The sequence below is a fragment of the Rattus norvegicus genome, chromosome 20, assembly GCF_036323735.1.
Source record: "Rattus norvegicus strain BN/NHsdMcwi chromosome 20, GRCr8, whole genome shotgun sequence".
NCBI classification, from domain to species: Eukaryota; Metazoa; Chordata; class Mammalia; order Rodentia; family Muridae; genus Rattus; species Rattus norvegicus.
The window spans coordinates 18,300,853-18,321,977 of NC_086038.1; the positions used below are offsets into that span (position 1 = coordinate 18,300,853).

General features: G+C 46.0%; 1 long non-coding RNA gene across 19 annotated transcripts; it reads left to right on the forward strand.

The window, feature by feature from the left end:
- The first annotated feature begins 380 nt into the window (after positions 1-380).
- On the forward strand, positions 381-20,315 carry LOC102552716 (uncharacterized). 19 transcript variants are annotated; one of them, XR_005497591.2, is made up of 8 exons: positions 381-931; positions 1,865-1,953; positions 2,903-2,999; positions 10,582-10,723; positions 11,429-11,555; positions 12,343-12,472; positions 16,879-17,194; positions 18,904-20,315. It is a non-coding gene; the product is annotated as an uncharacterized LOC102552716 (long non-coding RNA). The 19 variants fall into 19 exon arrangements; XR_005497594.2 differs by lacking the exons at positions 16,879-17,194; positions 18,904-20,315 and adding exons at positions 5,596-5,685; positions 12,903-13,296 and having other exon boundaries at positions 1,865-1,962; XR_597374.4 differs by lacking the exons at positions 16,879-17,194; positions 18,904-20,315 and adding exons at positions 5,596-5,685; positions 12,903-13,296.
- The last annotated feature ends 810 nt before the right edge of the window (positions 20,316-21,125 follow it).

Genomic DNA, 21,125 nt, shown 5'->3' on the forward strand with positions numbered 1-21,125 from the left:
AAACCTCCCAGGACCACCTGGCCAGATGTGGCACTACCCACCACGGGCTGATTTCTCACACATCAACCATCAATCAAGAAAATGTCCCCACAGACTTGCCCACAGACCTTGTGTAAGGGTTAGCCCCTGACAGCCCCATCTTCTTCACCTCACACTTTAGAGACTGCTCTGTTCTTCTTATATACGATGCCCAGGCCCTGGGATGCATTTAATATTAATGTGAGAGGCATGCCCTCACCCCATGCCTGAACAACAGACCTTGTGGTCCACTGTTTAAACGCTGAGCCGAGCCCACCCTCCACCCTTCTATGTAATTCTGCATCCATGGGGTATCAGATGATTCTCTAGCGCTGTGATAAAACACTACGACAAAGGCACTGTATAGAAGGAGTTTATTTGGGCTTACGGTTCTAGCAGGTGATGGCGGAGGGAAGGCATGGGGCCAAAGCGGTGAAGACTCACAGCTTGAATCACAAGCATGAAGCAAAGATCGCAAGTTCAAGATGGCACGAGTCCTTTACACTCTCAAAGGCCACCACTTCCAACGGCATACTCCCTCCGACAAGGCCGCACCCTCTAAGGCCCCCCAAAACAGTGTAACTAACTGGAGAACAAGCATTCAAATGCCTGAGACTGTGAGAGACATCTTATTCAAGATGCACAGAGCCTAACTGACAGCGGGTGTCAAACCCAGAAAGAAAAAAGGAAAAGCTGTTAGATCGGAGCGATGGCTAAGTGGTCAAAAACACTGGCTGCTTCTGCAAAAGACCCAGGTTGGATTCCCAGCATCCGCATGGTGACTCGGAACCGTTTAACTCCAGTTTCAAGGGATCCCGCGCCCTCTGCTGGTCTCCACTGGTACTGCATACACACAGCTCACAGACACATGCTGGCAGCGTGCTCAAACATGTAAGATAGCGTGAATTTTAAGGTAAGTGTGCTCAAGATCCATAAATACAATGAAATTTAGTACTGTGGTCACGGAAGTATATCTAATAATAACCATTCATTGTTAAGTATTATATGTCATGACCTTTGTCCTTTAGCATTAATAGGGAAAGAACACCTAAATCATGATATCCCTCGTCCAATGTAACATTGATCACCAGAATAGATGGAACTAGAATACAAATTTTGGCTCATTTTCACCTTCCTTCCTTCCTTCCTTCCTTCCTTCCTTCCTTCCTCCCTCCCTCCCTCCCTCCCTCCCTCCTAGAATCATACTGTATTATAGACCCCAACAGTTCAAAGCATTTGTTTGACACCAGCGGCTCAACTAGTGTTTGAAACTGGCTTCAACTCAGTAAGTTTAAGAAATGCTCACATCTGAAGCCCCCCACCTCTCATCTCTTTTCTTGCTGAGACCTGAGTTGCAAGATTTTATTCGGTCTTCTCAGGAGACTCTGATGTGCAGCCAAGGACAGTAACCTCTTTTTTTTTTTTAATCTCCTTCTATGTAAAATAATTAATTGTAATTTAAACTTTCAGTGATTTTTTTTCTGGTTGTGATGAGGAAAAATCGCTGGAGATAAACACTGTCCATCTCCTTCATGGCAATGCCCCAGTTTGAGTTATGTGGATTCTAAGGTGTGGGTGCCGGTATCACCAGTACCAGTCCCCATTGCATTTATGAGGAAGAAAATGTCCAGAACGGGTTTAAGGGAGAGTGATGATGGGTTGGCCAGCAAGTCCAATACCAAGTGGGTTCGCAGCTACCAAATGGAGAGGGAAGCAGGCAGACTCAGCTCAAGCCTTTGATTTTAATCACCACACCGCTATTTCTTCAAGATCACAGCAGCAGTCAGGAACACAACACTGACCCCTAGTGGCAGGAAATATAATTTTACTTTCTGTGTTCCCCAAGGAGGTGAGAGAGCCTCAGGCTATGACAGGAAGGAACAAAGCAGCAGGGCTCTGAGGAGATCAAGAAGTCTATTGACATCATCATCTTTGGTGAGCCAGGTACACTAGAGATAGCTAACTGGCGGGTGGCTGCCTTCACCTCAGTATCCCACAAGGCCCTCTGCCCAGGACCAAAGCAAGATCAATGCATGTGAATGAGTTTCCTCATTTTTAGCTTAGATGGACGTGATCTGAAAAGTCTAGGGGTTGTGAGGGGACGCGGGGGAGCGCAGTCATCTGCCCTAAACATTTTTACCAAAATATTATAAAGAGAGAGTTTTGTGATCTCACTCAGAAATTTTGAAACTCATTTCTGGGTTTAGGATTTAGGGTTTGTGACTAGACATGAAAAGGTGGATAAGAACCACGTTCCCAAGACATAAGAGAAATCCTGAAGGCCCAAAGTCTTCCCAAGGTGTCTCTCCGTCGCCTCTTGGCCTCCTGACTGTGTTCACTTCCTGTTGCGGCTGATGGCCTTTCAGCTCCGCGATGAGGAAAGTCAAGCAAGCCGCAGGACCGCTCACACTCGGAGCAGCAGTTGGGGAAATGCAGACTGGGGGATGCCTGCCGCGGGGACCACAGAATTCCTATCCTCCGAGACTGAGGCGTTCAAGTAGAGGATGACAGATAGGGAGACTGAGTCTGTTACCGAGTCACGGGCACAGGGAGCACAAAGGAAGGCAGAGTCCCAACAAGGGCAGAGGTCCCAGCCTTTGAGCCCCGCCCCCATGCCTCACCCTGCATTCTCCCAGTTCTCCAATCATCTTGAAACCCCAATTCTGACCTGGCCCCCTTGGAATAATCTTGCCTGTTAACAACATTCCTACTTAAAATATTCTCTTGTCTCTATTTGGGTTATTTTTTAATCGCTTGAAAATATTCATTTACATCAGATAGCTTGCCAACCATGCATGGTTCCTAGAAATAAATGATGGGCTATGTAGCTGCGGATCCAGAGGAAAGTGCCCTTTGCTGAGTGCCTCTCTCATTTCTGGAACAGATCGGCTTGGAGAAGTATTTGGGTTGGGGACCTATGCAGAGGCTTCCGGGTGAGAACGGTGTTCCCCTAAATTCAAAGGCTGCAATAGTGTTAAAAGGTGGGTTCTTTGGGAGATGGTTGTAGTGTCGATGGATTAATACCATGTGGGAACAGAACAGAGGATGAGGGCGTGGCGAGAGGTGATGGCCTCACGTGTCAAAACCTGAATCCGGGAATTAGACTCCGGAGACCAGCATCAGGATGCAGATCTGAGTTTATTCCCTAGCAAATAAACTCATGCACTGAGTTCGAGCCAATTTCAAGCCCCTGAATCTTCAGCCAATCGAATCTCACCACACGGTCACTATGCCCCAATGAAAACCCTGTCTGATGAGGTAACTCAGAAGGAGCGAGGGGGTGGGAGATCCGTGAAGATGAGGGAAGCAGCTACCGCCCTGGCCTCCATTCCTTTTTTTGCTGTCTATCCAGGAGCCATCTTAGATCCAATGCCATGTACAGCAGCAGATCAAGACTCTTGGAGGGGTCTCAGGAACCTGTAGCACCTCGTTCTCCATCCCAATTTTTCTTATACAAGGTCGATCTCTTTATCCCCCGCAAGACCGTTACAAAATGGTTTGAGAATGAAGACGGCCCATCGTCTTGACTTTCACCTTCCACTGTGTGAAAAGATCCTAAAGCTAGGACATACATGTGGTACATGCACACACACATACACACCATACACATACAACATAAGACTTTTTTTAAAAGATTTATTTATTTATTTATTATAAGTACACTGTCGCTGTCCTCAAACACAACAGAAGAGGGCATCAGATCCCATTACAAATGGTTGTGAGCCACCATGTGGATGCTAGGAATTGAACTCAGGACCTCTGGAAGAGCAGTGCTCTTAAATGCTGAGCCATCTCCCGAGCCCAAGAATTTTTTAAAATTTAAAAATTCTTTTCTAAAAGAATTCTTTTTTAAAAGAATTTTTAAAAATTTTTTAAAACCAATTCCTTCCTTACAGATAGAAGAATCATGAGCTTCAAGAGGCCTATGAGCCTCAAGAAGTCTTAAAGCCTGTGGGCTATAAAGGAGGAGGAAGGATTGGAGGGAGGGCGTTGGCTACCGTGGCTCCAGACAGAAAGGTGCCCCGGAAGCATGAGGAGGTATCTCGTTCCATTTCTAAAAGAATATTCCCATCTGAGTGAAGCGTGGGCAGTAAATTTTTAATATCATTGGAAGTGCCAGAATGTTCTCATAAAACTTGAAGATGTGTGCTTCCAGGGCTCACAGAGAACATCCTGTGCCTGTTTGGACTGTCAGCGTCCTTAGGGAGCAGTAGGGAGGGTGATCTTCCTGGCTGGGCTCCTCTACCTTGGCCTTTCTGAGCCGCCTTCAGGAGATACTGTCTCGCACCCTTCACATCCCATACCCAGTTTGGTCCCTGGCTGCTGAAGCCACTGGTAACAAGCCACGCCCCTGGTAACTGCCTGGGCGGTTCTCCTCCATCCCACAAGATTTAAAGAGACACACGCCCACAGTTGCTCTGTCTAAAGAGCTTGCCTTCCTGGGAAGCTGCCAATCCGACCCCCTTTAGGACCGCTCAGTAGATATGAAGGAGGCCACGCTGGCCTGAAGTCTGGGACCACACAATCAGCAGCTATAAATTGGATGTAAATGCTTGTCACAAGAGGCACAGCTTGCATACATATGAATCACTTATGCCCCCGACTTCCTTCTCATCAGCCCCAAACTAGGACTAAGACAAGCCTGCCTTGGTCTATCCTAGGAAGCCGAGGCTCTTTGAATTGCAGGCAGCAGGTAGCTGCCCAGCTGACCCACAGAGTGACCCCTGTTACCTGTCCCTCTGCCGATCCAGCAGGAGCCTCACTTGAAAACATCCTAGAAGTGGTCCTCTTTCCTCCCAGCCCTGCTGAGAACACAGGGTGCCCTGAAGTTGTTGAGACGGGATAAATCCACTAGCCCAGCACGACATCAGGACACCCAATCTGATACAGGTCCCATACTCAGGGCCAGTCTTTGCCAATTTGTCATTTTACAGGATGATGCTGGAGGAAGTCTGTTTTGTTGTTGTTGTTGATGGTGGTGGTGGTGGTGGTGATGATGATGATGATGATGATGGTTTTTGGTGTGTGTGTGTGTGTGTGTGTGTGTGTGTGTCCTCCAAAGTCTCCTCGATAGGACTTTACCTCATCCCCTAACATCCCTCTACAGTATCATTAGCATTGACTTATTATCCACGCCCAACGAAAAGGTTTCCACCATGTCCTGTCACTGTCGAAGCCAAAACTCGCAGGGAAGAAAGTGGGAGAGAAACAGATGGAAGGAAAGACACGGGGTTGAGGATTTGGCCCAGTGGTAGAATGCTTGCCTAGCAAGCGCAAGGCCCTGGGTTCGGTTCCCAGCTCCAAATAAAAAAAAAGAAAGAAAGAAAGAAAAAGAAAGGGAAAGGAAAGACACACCGACTGTTTTTAATTCATTTTTACCTACTCAGTGGGTACCATATAGGTGGTCCTTAAACTGTGATTGGGACACTATTGGTCCCAAGAGAGGATCCTGAGACAGTGTAGGTCCAGAATGAAACCAAGACTGCAAGTGATGGGCTGGCATTGCCACCCTCCCCAAAGACTCCGTCCCCTCCCCCACCCCGCTGAGGCTGCAGGAACTCTTTGCTTTCTCTCTAGCCTCTACACCCAGGAATCTCAGCTTTCACAAGAGGGTGCTGGCCCCAAACCAGAAAACATCCATGAGAGACTTCAAACGGACAACTTTAGGTCAGTGTGGCTTGATCCCGAAAGCAACCTCACTTCTCCTGGATTCATGGGTTAAAACCAGACACCCAGCCTTACCGAGGTCCCGTTCTCCCCCTGAGAAAACCCAGAAGTCCTCTGGCTCCCTGTCCACCGGTCTCTTGTGATGTAGACCGCCTGAGTCATCTTGATTCAATTTATTGCTACATTAGTCCCAAACCTGGTGAGGGAAACCCATTAACTTTTAATAACATGCCTTCGATGGGTATAGAAAGCAATTTCTGCCAGCAACTTCCCAGTGTTTATCCTTAAAAATCGGGTAGAGGTGGGCAGAAGGGCACACTAAATCCTGTGTCCTCTGTGGCTGAGGGAAAGGAGAAATCCAGAATCCATGAGAGAACTTAAAATATATATATTTAGTGCTCGGTGATCTGCTGGAAGCATGGGGCGGTGAGTGGCTTGGTGTTAGCAGGCCTCTGAGACTGAGTATCTATTCACTCAAAGCCTCAGGAAGCCAGGAAAGGATTCCTCTTAGGATTCCTTTGGGAATTACTCATCCAGATCATAATTCTGCTTTCCAAGGTAGGGAGCGATTTTTGTTTTGTTGCTGTAATAAACCTGAAATTAATTCAAAATCTAATCAGAACAAGAACTTTAAGAACCCACCCGTTCGTCAACAACAAATGTTGGCAAGGCATCTAGGACACCAGATGCTGGCACGGCCGAGAGGTCTGGGCATGTCTTCCCTCTCCAGAGAGAAGAGAAAGGCAGGAAGAGGGGACAACATGGGACAAATATGGGGACCACTGTCCAGAGAGCACGATGCTAATGAACAAGGCTCCAGAGGCAGGACCATACAATCCTGAAAGAGGGGCAGTTTGCAGCAGTGGAAGCTAGCGGGCTGTTGTCTGCTGGCACTAGGGTGTCATCCAAGTTTCTAGAGTGAGGGGTTGACATAACACAGAACACATCTAGGAAGACCTCCGTGGGCATGTGCAGTAGAAGACTGGACAGCATGAAGACAGAGAGACTCCCTTAGAAACAGTCCCTGGGATTCTACAGGGGTACAGATGCCACACGTGGCCTTTGGGATTATGAAGTCAGGGGCATTGTAGACAACAAAATAAACGAGAAACCCACACTTCCCACATGCCTCCCCAGTTCTTGGCAATCTGATGCTTCTCTTTCTACCTGTGACAATACGCTGACAGGCCAGAGGAGAGCACCCCACCTGTCTCTCCTGACTCCTCCCCTCAACAACTGTCCTCTGTTTTGTTGCTGTTTGCTTGTTTTGTTTTGATTTCCTACCTTGGAGAGTTCATTCACTTTTTTTTTTTTTTTTTTTTTTTTTACATTTTTACCACCGTCTTAGTAAGGTGTCCATTGTTACGATCAAACACCATGACCAAAAAGCAAGTTGAGGAGGAAAACAGTTACCCTTCCAAAGCACAACTGGAGGAAGTCAGGACAGGAACTCCAGCAGGGCAGGAACCTGGAGGCAGGAGCTGATGAAGAAGCCATGGAGGGGTGCTGCCTATTGGCTTGCAACCCTGGCTTTCTTATAGAACCCGAGACCACCAGCCCTGGAATGGTATTACCCACAATGCTCTTCCCCCTCCCCACCATTGATCACTAATTGAGAAAATGCCTTACAGTTGGATGTCCTGGAGGCATTTCCTCAATGGAGGTTCCTACCTCTCTGATGACTCTAGCTTGTGTCAAGTTAACACACAAAGCCAGCTGGTCCACCCGTGTTGGTGAATCTGGAAACTTTGGACACTCTCATTTCAACAAGATGCCTCCTTCAAGGAACTTTGGAATGTGAGAGACATCACTCAAGTGTTTGGGTTTTTGTGAAGAAAGATGTAGAAAACAGAAGACCATGGCTGTTTCTAGACATCATGGAGCCGGTATGGATCTCCTGAATGGGTAACCTGAATGGCTACCTCTGGGCATCTGAGAAAATGGCTGACACCATACGTGTAGGGAACCCAGAAGTAAAGAGACACGCAATCTGTGCACACTATTCCTGGTAGAGTGCTACTTTTGTGTGGTTCTCTACAAATATTCCCTGGGGAGCACATGCGTTTGCCTGTGCTACAGTGCGGACCTGTATGTGACTTGATGCCTGCCACTGAAAGGCCAAACCTATTCCATCCTGGGACAGAACTCCGTCTTAAAAGGAAAAAAAATCCTGAGAACTTGACCTCCAGCTGAACTCAAGATACACCCAAATACCAGGAAGGACCCCCATGGCTTGTCCTTGGCTCATACCCCAGAGTTACTTCTTAGCAACAGTTAATCCAAGATTAGTCTGACTGTTCCAGACCATTTGTGATTGTTCATGGTCTTACTTCAGAGCACCCACCAGTCAGCCTACAATAGTCATTCTATTAGATGCTTGCCGGGCTGAACACCCCGCTCACTTGCTCTCATTTCTTATAAAATCCTGTACCAATGAGGGTGCCCTGTGGGCCGGTGGTGAGTTACCCCAAACTGGAGATTTTAATGAAGAGACCCTAACATGATTATGAGTCGGCTCCTTGGTGGTCTTTTGGGGTTCACAAACACTTCCTGGCACAACACCACATCTGTCTGCTTAGTGGCCTCTGTCCCTGTGAATTAAGTATGTCCCGTGTGCCTGTGACTCTGAATTCTAAGCCTCCTGGTCTCCTGTGACCCTCTTCTGTTCCTATCATTGGAGCTTGGACCTCACAGACGCTGCCTCATGGGCACTGACCACTGCCCAGAGCAGGCTTTGTTTGTTTGCAACACACTCATAGCCTGACCCCTTCTCACGAGCACAAATGTCTCTAACCAGCTTCTCTGCAACCACCCGAGGTTATCCTTGGTTCCTCCCATGTCTCAATTAGGATTTCCATTGCTGTGTCATAAGCAAGACAACTCTTGTTTGGCTAATGTTTAATTGGGGCTGGGCTTGCAAATTCAGAGTTCATTATCATGATGGGAAGACGTGGTAAACATGATGTTGGATGAGCCAGGGGTTCTACATCCTGATCCAAAGGCAGCCACGGGGAGACTGGATTTGTTTCACACTGGGGATAGTTTAATCATTTAAGACCTCAAAGGCCCAACTCCACAGTGACAGACTTTCCATAACAAGGCCACACCTCCTAATAGTGCCACTCCCTAGGGGCCAAGCATTCAAACGCATGAGTCTAGGGGGGCTGAACCTATTCAAACCACCACATCCCATCTCTTTTTCCACCAAAAAACCAGAGAACCTTCTAACTCTCCACAGGACTGGGAACTCTTCTGTCCAAAGCTCTCTCTGTTGAGCCATGTCCCTCAAAGTGGAGGAAACCCGAAGTCCTTACCATGGACCCGCCATCATATTCTTCATCCTAGTTAATCTGCTCAGCTGGGGAGTTGCTTAGATCAGATTGACCCGTAGACAAGTCAGTGGGGGTAGTGTTTTGAGTGTTAATTGAGGTAGGAGGGCTGCCCACTGTGGGCGTCACCATTCATAGGCAGGCAGTCCTGAAAGCTAGCTGAGAATGAGCTAGCCTAGAAGTCAGAAGGCCATCCTCATTCATGAGAATTCCTGCTGTATTTGGGGGTTTGTGAAGTGAGTTCCCGGGTCAGATGATGATAGCAAGCAGAGTCACCTTTAGGTTCCTGCTTGGACTTCCCCTGGTGATGGACTGAGATTTGAAAATTTAAACTGGGTTGTTTCCCAGTACATATGTGGTGGCTCATAACCATCTCTCATGCCAGTCCCAGAGGATCTGATGCCCTCTCTGCCCTCTACACAGGAAACATATATGTGTGTGTGTGTGTGTGTATGTGTGTGTACATGTATATAAGTATGTATGTATATATGTACATATGTGTATATGTGTATATATATGTATATACATATAAATATATAATTAAAAAATTATAACTGGGGGACTTTTTTGTTCTTGCAAAGGGCCTGGGTTTGATTCCCAGCCCCTACATGGAGGCTCACCACTTCCTCAGGCATCAAGCATGCGTGTGGCACACAGATATACATGCAGGCAAAACACTCAACTACACAAAATAATTATTTTTTTAAGGCTGGGCAGTGGTGCACACCTTTAATCCCAGCACTCAGGAGGCAGAGGCGGGTGGATCTCTGAGTTCAAGCTCAGCCTGGTCTATGGAGTGAGTTCTAGGACAGCCAGGGCTACACAGAGAAACCCTGTGTCCCCCTTCCCCCTTACACACACAAAAAATAAATTTATAACAACTGGAAAATGAACATTGCTAGGAATATTAGGAAATACATACATCCAGACTCACACATCATACATGTAAAATACATACTAACCCAACTAACAAATTTGCCTTTTGTTGCCTCAATTTTTACAGATAAATCCATAAAAATTAACTTCCTGGGAATTAACTCAAAATTAACAGTTTCAGTCCTATCAGAATCCATTCAGAAGAAGAGACAGGCGATTCTGTAGAGACTCTCCCTGTCAGGGACTCTCTTCAGAGCTTTTCTGTCATGGTGTTTTGTTGATCCTGACACCCATGTACGGATGACCACACTAAAGCTCAAAGACATTGATCTGCTTGGCGAAGGTTACCCAAGTGCCTGAACGCAGAAGAGAAAGTCTTTAGATTCCAAAGCCCATATATTTAAAGTGACAAAGTCATAATCATTGTGCAATTTCAATTCACCAATCATAATTCAAAATAAATGGGCTACTGGCTGACCTTGAAAAAAATGTTTTAAAATAAAGATGGTGCAGTGTTCTTCAATAAAACAGAAAGAATAAATTACTACTTGGGGGCAGCTTTTATTAATAAATAAATGGCTGTAAATCACCGACCAGAAAAGACCCACGGTGAAATGACATTTTAAAAATTGAGAGCTTGTGGGTGGAAGGAAAGATAACATTTTCTTTTTTCGCTCCTTGTTTGTTCTAGGTCAGAATAACCATTGTATTGCGTCTTCCCGGGACAGAGATGCAATGCCAAGGGACCGCCAGAAAAATACAGTGTTCATTCGGCTGCTATTTTGCTTCCATTTGTTCTGTCTGTAAGCATTGTTGCTACGCTATTGGGAAAGGTGAGGCAAAGATTGCCAAGGGGGAATTGAAATCACCAATAGATAAGGAAATTGTGAACAGGAGCTTGGCCGCTTCTAAATGAGTTTTAAGGGGAAGCAGAGAGATCTGCCGAAGGGGTAGAAGCGTATAATCACAGACCCCATCCTCACAAAAAAAAAAAGGAGTGATGGCGTGTCTGCTAAGATACATGGAGTTCAAATGAGCAAAGAGAAATACTAAGGAATATTAAATGCCATCTTGAGAGGGTACTGGCAGTGTGGCCGCCTGGGAGGTAGCACAGGAAATGAGCTGGTTCCCCCTCATCTAGTGAATGTCACTTCACTACTTAAAGTAATGAGGAAAATGACTCTTCACCTTGTGTTTGGGGATAAAAATAAAAAATCCAGCCATTTGAAGCAATGGTCCTGGAGAGCGCATCCTGTGAACTCAGACTGACTGAAAGGGAGTAGGGTCTAGCCTGCACTCAGACAGCAATAAAGGAGGTGAGAGTTCCAATCCCATCCCAGACATGGATATAGAGACTCGAGTGGGAGGCAGCTGAGGCAGGGAGAGCATGCTACACCAGTGGAGGATGTCCCCTGAACTGTCCCAGCTTGGGAGTACATCTCAACACACATTAGCACAGACCATGGATCTGTCCCTACAACTGTCTGGTGGGCAGCAGAAAATCAGTGCTATAATACTGAGCATCCGGTGTGCCTCAGGTGCTGTGCTGATACAACTGACGTTAAGCTTTCGTTACAAAGAAGCAGATCTTTAGAGAGCTGGACCACAAAACACGACTGGTTAATTCCAGTCAGGATCTGAACCCTGGTCCACGTAGCCCGCACAGTGAGTACTGCTTCCCTTACATTTGAAGAGACATTTTGACAGATCCTCATCTTGTCTCTACCCTTAATCCGTCTTTGACTCAGTTTGCCCTGAGGGAGGGCCCTAAAGGTGGAATTAAAAACAGAGTGGGATGTGGTGGCTCCTGCACTCAGGAGGCAGAGGCAGGTGGGCGTCTGTGAGTTCCAGGACAACTTGGTCTATACATTGAGTTAGAGGTTAGCCAAGGGAACATAATGAGTCCTTATCTAAGAAAAGAAAGAGAAGGGAAAGGTAGGGGATGGGTGTGTGTATGTGTGTGTCTGACTGTATGTATGTCTGTTTCTGTCTGTGTGTTTGTATCTGTGTGTGTGTCTGTGTGTATGTGTCTGTGTCTGTTTGTATCTGTGTGTGTCTGTATCTGCATGTGTGTCTGTTTGTGTATCTGTGTCTGGGTGTGTGAGTCTGTCTGTCTGTTTATGAGTGTATATATCTGTATGTCTGGGTCTTTGTATATCTGTAAGCATTTGTATCTGTGTGCATCTGTGTCTGCTTGTGTGTCTGTCTGTATCTGTATATGTCTGTATCTGTGTGTATGTGTCGCTGTCTGCATGTGTCTCTGTGTATATGTCTGAGTCTATGTCTATGTCCGCATATATGTCTGTATCTGTGAACGAGCCATCTCCTGCCCTCCTCCCCCACACGATAGCATATAACTAAGAGGCAGGCCTCTATAACCTGGCCATGCTGACTTTCCTAAGTTCAGATGTTCAGCCTCCAGCTCAGAAAGAAACCCTTCCCCTTGCTGCAGCCACGTCCTCTGTGGAACCCTTCCTGCTGCCTGGACTGACGAAGACCACAGCAGTCTAGCGAAGACCCAACACAGCCCTAGAAGAACAGTCACTGGGCTGCTTACAACACAACCTTAGGGCTGTTAGCTGGTAGGTTATTCCTTCTCAGTAAACTCTCCAGCCTTCTGCCTCTCGCCCATCCATTTCATGAGCGTCACTTAGCCTCAGGGTGTCCTCACCCCAGGGAGAATTAAACAAGTTCTGTTTTTCAGAAATGCACACTGAATTTTTGGGTTAGATGATGTGGTTTCTGGGCTTTGCATCGAAATAGTCTGAGGAAGCTGGGGAGAGAGCTGTTAATGTTTACAATAAGCCTTAATTAGCATTGGAGCTAAATAGATATCTACCCTCCATGCTGTTAGCATCGACTTTTTATTGATAACCCCAAATTATTACTTACTATGTTTCATCTGGGTTTCTTTTAACTCCAATTGGCCAGCCCTCAGGGCCACGACGTTTTCATGGTTCACCAAACTCATGGCAGTTTCTCCTTCTTTCTCCACATTCTTCTGTCCCTCAGGGTTCACCTCTGACTCCCAGACCTGGAATGTTAAACCCTGCCTACGTCTCTTCTACCCAGCCATTGGCTATCAGCATCTTTATTCATCAATCAAAAATAATTTGGGGGCAAGGTCACATAGTGTCACTTGGGTCTACGTGCAGATTTTTTCGGGCAACCAGGTCTTGGGGGCCTGATATTAGCATCAGAATATAAGCTGCACCAGGCCAGCCAACTACAGAGAACAGCAGTGGGGGTCATGAATTCACTCCTGAGACTACAGGATGAAGGGCACCTTCCTCTGTTTAACTTCAGCTTGAAATTCTCTGCTACTGTCATAACAGCTTCATTTGGATTTAAATTTTTTAAGTAAATAAATTTTAATAAAAATTAAAATCTTATCAAATAAATAAAATTCAACAAAACCGTTAATACTTATTAAGTAAACAAAATTTAATAAAAAGTAGGGTTTGTATTAAATTTTGATAAAAATTAATGTGGTATTAGATAAGATTTAATAAAAACACCATTCGTTCATTAATAACACTAGGATTTTCGTGAAATAAATACATTTTAATAAAAGTTAAAATTTTCATTATCAGTAAACTTAAATAAAAATAAAAATTTTATTAAGTAAAATTTTAATAGAAATTTAGTTTAAATGAAGATGTTACAGCAGCAGCAGCGGAGAGCATTGAGAAGGAAAAGTACAGGGTGCCCTAAAACTCTCAACAGGGGGAGCCAACCTGGAGCAGGGAAGTCATATGACCACCCTGGATTGGGGACACACTAAGGCTAAATGACGTTTAGCGAAAAGGATGGGAGAGAGAATTTTATTTAGAAGGAAAATAGTTGAAGGTCCAGAGCCAAAAGAGGGAACACCCTGTTCAAGGGACAGATGGAACTCTGCCTTGAGTGACAGAGAACAACTCAAGATGGAGACTCTGCCAGGAACCTCCGACCTGCGCTAAGGGACATTTCATTCCAGAATAACTCGGTGCTGCTAACCGACTGTCTGGAGGGCAGCAGGGTCAGGTTTGCAGTTCTAACGCATCACACGAGCTTCAGGGTGGAGGACAGACTAGAAGAAGGCTACTGGGGACTGGGGTGACCACTCAGGACTGCCACCTCTGTCCAGATGAGGAGTGCAGCTTGGCCTAGAGTGATGGTCTCGGGTAAGTGGAGTAGCCAGTGAATTCAAGAGGCGCTGAGGAGGCAGAAACCATAGAAATAAGTGGAGGATTGTGTGGGGATGGGAAGGGAAAGAAGAGACTCAAAGTTAAGTACCCTGACTTCTAGAACAATCATGGGGTACGGAGCTCTGAGTGTCTGTGTCCTTCCCAAATGCAGATGACAGACCTTTGGGACTGACTACATTGTATGCACCAAAATATATACATTTAGGTGAGTGTGAAGGTCAAAAGGAGGTCTTTCAGGAGTCCGCTCTCACATTCAACCATGTAGGTTTCAGGAACTGAACTCCCATAGTTGGGCTTGGTCACAAGCATCTCTGCCCCACTGAGCCATCTTGTCGACCTCCCAGCCACACTTCCGAGAGTTGTGATATTGTGTTTGTTATCAGCCTTTGTGTCTTCTCTTCATTCTGTGGATGTTTGAGGCTCAGGCATTTGAAACACTGAATCGAGTTAGTTACCAGTTAGTTACCCCTGTTAACAGTTTGGTATTCCTTCAGAGATGTCTGGGCTGGGGAGAAGGTTAGTTAACTCAGAACAAAGAAACCATTAATAGTTTCTGCTAAGCTGATAATAACATGGGTGTGTGTATGCATGCAGAACGTGACTTTAGAACACAGATTATAAAGTAGCCATGGTCTCTCCCTTCTGTGTCCTCTTAGGGAAAGACTGCCAAAGCATACAGGGGGTCTAACGTAAAAGAAAGATTAGATTGTCTATAGGTATCTGTCTGAAGGCTGCCCAAGAGTCAATGGTTGGAAGCTAGAAAAATGTATTTCGATTTACTGTAAGGAAAATGTTTCTATCACCCCCTTCTGGCCTCCACAGGTACTGCATACACAGGACCCATACGTGCAGACAATGCTTATATACATACAGTTAATATTAAAAAAAGAGGAGTTGGGGATTTAGCTCAGTGGTAGAGCGCTTGCCTAGCAAGCACAAGCACAAGCAAGCCCTGGGTTCGGTCCCCAGCTCTGGAAAAAAAAAAAACGATTGAAAAAAAGAAACAAGCGGGGTTGGGGATTTAGCTCAATGGTAGAGCGCTTGCCTAGGAAGCGCAAGGCCCTGGGTTCGGTCCCCAGCTCCGAAAAAAAAAAAAAAGAACCAAAAGAAAGAAACAAGCGATCTTCAAGAATGAGTTAAGGATAGAACGAAGCAATGACCTTGAGTCTGCTGTCTCTCCTGTCTGTGGTCTCAGCTCCTATAACATCGGCATGAGTTGGGTAAGATCTAAATATCCTCGTAACTTGATTTTAAAAGAAGAAACAGTAACACTGTAAGGATATGCTGTGAGGTTCAGGGAGACAGCTGTGACTCTTGGTTACCACTCCATACTCTGCTGTGTTCAATTTCTCTTTACCTCACTTCAATGGCTACCTCCCATTACCTTAGAAAGTCCACACTCCATAATCCACTTCCTTGGGAAACAGAGGGTGACAGGTTCCCTCTCTACCACCCATCTTTGCCTTAAAATGAGAAGTGACTTTTACCCAATACGTACATATGTAATATAAGTACGATGTTGGAAAATATGCCTTTCCATCTGAAACACTGCAAAGGGACTGGCATGTGAAGGCCGACGTAGCCCTGAATGACTGTAATTTTCATCTCACGGGGTGAGTTAGACACCATATGTCAAAGCTCCCCACTAAATCAAGTTGAAGGCCCTCTAGCAAGGAAGCAGGAACAAAAAAGAAGCAAAAACTGCCTCATACCTGCTCTCACAAACACCACGCAGAACTTGGGGTTCCCGGTGGGAGGAGGAATTTTTCTTACTCATTCTTCTTATTCGTTTTGCAAGCGGCTGATTTGCAATTCCGGAACTTTCCCTCTTGGGACTATCTTGCCTCACAAGGCTCCCTTATATGCCACCTCACAGAGACATGGAAAAGGTTGCTGATATTCGTGTAATGGAAAATTAAACCGTATCCAAAGGAGTTAACTCTCATGACATATACAGCATGCTCGCTGCAGAAAGGAAAATAAATGTGTTAAAATGGGCTTGTTCAATGGTCTCGTTTAGTCTGCTCAGAAATGAAGGATTGGGTTTAAATAGCTTTGTGTAGTTCTAGAGGGAAGGCCCCATCCCTCTTGTTACCTTAGGATCACAGACACAGAGTTATAAAGCTTTTACCTCTCCGTGGTGAATAGAGAGTTCAGAGGCCCAATTTCAAACTCCGGGATGAAACTTTACTAATTGTATGTTGCCTCTCCATTTTCTCTGCAAAGTATAAAGAAGGGGCACCCCCACACACAGGACTATGTCAAATGGAGTGACATAGAAAGCTGTCATGGGAGTAGTGTTTTACATGTTTAACACACACATAGGCAGGTAGAGGATTTAGAAACAGACAAACATGTACACACCATTCGAAACTAATAAATCTTGGCAGTGAATGTTGGCACACACCATTAATCCTGGCATTTGAAGACAGAGGCGGGGGTCAGGAGGGGGGGCTCTCTGAGTTCAAGGGCAGCCTGATCTATGTGGTGAGTTCTAAGCCAGTCTACAGAGGGAGACCCTGTCTGAAATAATGACAGTAACAAATAAAAGAGCATTTCCCTAAGGTGTCCATGGTTTGGACGGAAGCCCTGACCTTGTGTCTCTATTACTCCCCCTAGGTAGTCCTTAGATCACCACCATTCCCAAGAAAGGGGAAGGAGCTATGTTTACCCTTATGACTGGACTTGATTTTGACCCAACAAGATTCCATAAAAACGCACAAAAGCACATTTTAGACTTTTAGCCCAGTGTTCCAAAATATGCGTGTCTTTTGAATACAGAAAATGATATTTTGCAGGGAAACAAAACACTTCAAGAAAGGCGCAGGTGTCATAAGCAGAGACAGTGGCTGGCCTCACCGTCCTTCCCCTGCCTGGCATCGGGAATGATCATGAAACAGGGCGTGAATTCAAGAGTCAATAAATTCATTAGAAGAAAAACACTCAACTGTGAACCCAGGGAAAGGGTTTTGCATCAAAAGAATACCTTGGCCAAGGAATGCCACAAAAAAGTCACCCCATTGCCACAGACTCATGCAAGAGATTTATTGGCGAGGGGAGATACAAAACGCTGCCTCTGAGTACGGATGGAAAGAGAGAGAGAGAGACCAGGAGGTAGGGAGCATTCACATAGGGAAAATACAAAAAGGTAAAAACCTGTCACTTTAATGATTAAGGGCAGGGTGTGGGATAGGGGGGCATCTGGTTCTGGAATGCGGGCAGTTCTTAGTTAACTAATACCCAGAGGCCCTTGTCCCTTGCCCACTGCCTCACTCTCTGTCCTGAATACAAACCACCCTTGGCTTCAATATTCTTGGGAAGAGATGAGGGGGGTTCTTCTCTCCAACTCCTAACAAGAATCACATCCTGTGTGCTTTGACCAGAAGTTCTCAGGTTTCAAACACACAATTCTGGAACCCTGCTGTGATGGTTTGAAAGAGAAGAGCCCCCCCACCTCCCCACCCCCACCCAGAGGTGCATATGTTTAAACACTTGTTCACTAGGTGGAATGGTTTGGGAAGGATTAGGAGGTGTGGCCTTGTTGAAGGTGTGTCACTGGGGGCGGGCTTTGAGGTTTCAGAAGCAAACACTATTCCTAGTTAGTTCTCTTACTGCTTCCTGTTTGTGGATTAAATAGAACTCTCAGCCACTGCTTCAGAGCCCTGCCTGCCAGCCTGCCTGCCTGCTGATGCGCTCCCCATCTTGATGGTCATGGACTCACTATCTGAAACTGTGTACCCCAAACTAAATGCTTTCTTTTATAAGTTGTTGTAGGTTGATGTCATTATACAAGTGAAGGCAGGTACAGGATAGAACGAGGCCTGTTATTGGACGAGAAGGAAGGATGGGCAGGAGAAAAGTTTTAGAGATGGGGAAACTAGAAAGGAGAGAAGCAGCAGCTAAGAGAACATGGAGGTGGATGTTAAGATTCCTCTCTGCACATCTACAGGTTGTTATGAATATTCTTAAGGGATGGATGTGTCTAGGGCTTTGTATGTCTACATGAGCAAATCATATCTTATCAATTGGATCAGAGGTTATTGTATTGTGTGTGTTCTTTAATGTGGCAATTTAATTGAGTTCAAGAGTGTGTGGTGGTTGGACACACTGGGCTGCCACGGAATTGGGATGTGTGTTTGGCATGGTGGCAACCTGCCTTGGGAACTAGATGGGTAGAGAGATTGCTGCCGGGCTCAGAGAGTAGCCATCGGCAGTGTGATATGGGATGGAGCTTAGCGGGTGAGTCACATGACTGAGATGAAAATGTCTCACAGATGTCACGAGGCCCCTCGGTTCTGGAACTGGTGTGGAGTAAAAGAAACCCATTTTAACTTACTGCAACAAATTGTCTTGGCTGTGGTGTTTTGTCACAACAGTAGAAGAGTAACTAAGAAGCCTGACCAGAAAATGCCACTGCTGGGAGGCAGGGGCCAGAGAGAGGAAGACTGGGGTGACCATCACAGAGGACACAGACTGCGGCTTGGCTGCAGCTGGCACCACTGCTCCTGCGATGAAAGGGGAGGGAGGAGCAATGCAGCTGTCCTTCAGGGCTGTGCCCTTTGAGCCAGACTGCAGCAAAATTGACAGCCGGCCCACTCTCTCCCTCTTTTGTGTGTTTGGTTCAACAGTTTTTAATTTTAAAGCAAACAGATAACCTAGGAACAGAGCAGAGTCACCATAGGAAAAAAAACGGTAAAATGCAAATAAGTGGTTTTCCCCCACATGGCCTCAAAATGTCCTTGGACTGTTTGTTCGAAGCCAACATCTCACCACAGAAAATGATGCTATCTTTATATCGATTTTCTCTTCCTTTTTAAATCTAGTTCGGCCCCCAGGGTGCTTGAGGACGACAGCCTTAGTGACCCTGGAGAACAATGCCCATGGCTGGAACTGTCTTTGCTGCTCTGCGGTAGACCATTTTAACTCATCGGGTACAGCAGATGTTCAGTCTATCCACACCTGTAATCCCAGTACCCAGAAGGCTGAGGCAGGGGGTTGAGATTCCAAGGCCAGCCTGGAAGACAACCTAGAAAAATCCTATCTTGAAGGAAACGACAAAGCCAAGCTCCATACTTCGTGGGTTCAAGCTGTACCATGTCAACAGAGGGGCAGCGTTTAGCCGCCATGGATGACATGCCCACATCCTGGTACTAACCACAAAAACCGACTCAGGAAGGACTGGACCGACACTGTTTTTTATGATTCCCAAAGGCACATTTTTCTATTTCTTTCTTAAAATTCTCCATCCCCCCTGAGCCTCCTAGCTGACCGTAGTCACTCCGTTCCTTTAACCCTCTGGCTAGGATGGCTATGTAGACTGCACAGCCTTCCACATCACGCTGTGAGGCATGTAGGAAACGTGATGTGGCCGCCTGTCCATGAACAGCCAGCTCCATGTCTGTGGGTCTTATGATGACACTATTTGAAATGGTCCCATATAAAGAAGCAGAAGATCGATGAACAGCTTTCTAAGTAGGATCATGAAACAGGTCTTGGGGAAGTGCTTTCTATTTTAAGAGGATACAACTCAAAACAGATCTGCACACACACACACACACACACACACACACACACACACACACTTCCTGTCCTCGCCACAGCCATACCTTCACCCCATCCTGCAGTTCGGTACGACAGAGACCACCCAGTCTAGGTCAATCAGTTACTCCAATTCTTCATCCCGTGTGACCCTCCTATCCTAAGATTCTGTGGCTGTGACTGGGGGTATCAAACTCATGGATCTTGATTTGTGGGGGAAACAGAAGAAAGGGTCCATTTTCCAGGGAGCCTGGGTTGCCCATCAGGTATTCTTTCAGAAATCAGTTCTGAGAAACCTGAGTGAGGATGGAGATGTTAGTACTCATGCCAGGCTTTCTGGCATGGTTCCTACGTTCTAGATTGTCACAAGGGTACATGTCACTCAGGCCACTGGAGGTGCCTCCCGGAGGCTGAATTCAGAGATATTCTCTTTCCTCATGCGATGGTTTGCATATGCTTGGCCCAGAGAAGGTGTGGCCTTGTTGGAGGAAGTGTGTCACTGTCGGGTGGGCTTGGAGACCCTCCTCCTAGCTGCCTGAGGATGCTCAGTCTGTCCCTGGCTTCCTTCGGGTGAAGATGTAGAACTCTCAGCTCCTCCTGCGCCAGGCCTGCCTGGATGCTGCCATGCTCCCGCCTTGATGATAATGAACTGAACCTGTAAGCCAGCCCCAATTAAATGTTGTCCTTATAAGACTTATATTGGTCACAGTGTCTGTTCACAGCAATAAGACCCTAACTAAGACACCTCATATAGATTAATGCCTGTATTTTAATGTATTTATTGTATGTATATGAGTACACTGTCACTGTCTTCAGACACACCAGAAGAGGGCATCAGATCCCATTGCAGATGGTTGTGAGCCACCATGTGTTTGCTGGGATTTGAACTCAGGACCTCTGGAAGAGCAGTCAGCACTCTTAACCACTGAGCCATCTCTCCAGAACACCCCTGCCCCACCCTGCCCCATGCCTGACTTTCTTTTTTTTTTTTTTTTTTGGTTCTTTTTTTTCGGAGCTGGGGACCGAACCCAGGGCCTTGCGCTTCCTAGGTAAGCACTCTACCACTGAGCTAAATCCCCAGCCCCCATGCCTGACTTTCTAATGCTACTTCTGACTTTCTTCTCTCCGTTCTCCTCTCCTGTTCCTTCATGTGACATTGTGAGAATATGTGCCCTAAACCCCATAGTCATCTTCTCACTATTAGACTCTTTTAAAGGGCAGAGACCAGCATTTTAAGGGTACAGTAGATACAGATTTTTTAATATTTGATGGCACCAGTGACCAGCCGTCCTTGGAACTGCCCCAAGTCCTACCCGCTGCCATAGGAAATAGTAAGCACCATCCACACATCCTGACCATGCTAGGGAAGAAAGTGAGGTATTCAGAGTTATCCTAGTTAGGGTCTCAATTGCTGTGAGGAAACACAATAACCAAAAGCAACACAGGGAGGAGAGGCTTTATCCACCTCATGCCTCCAAACCACTGTCATCATCAAAGGAAATCAGGG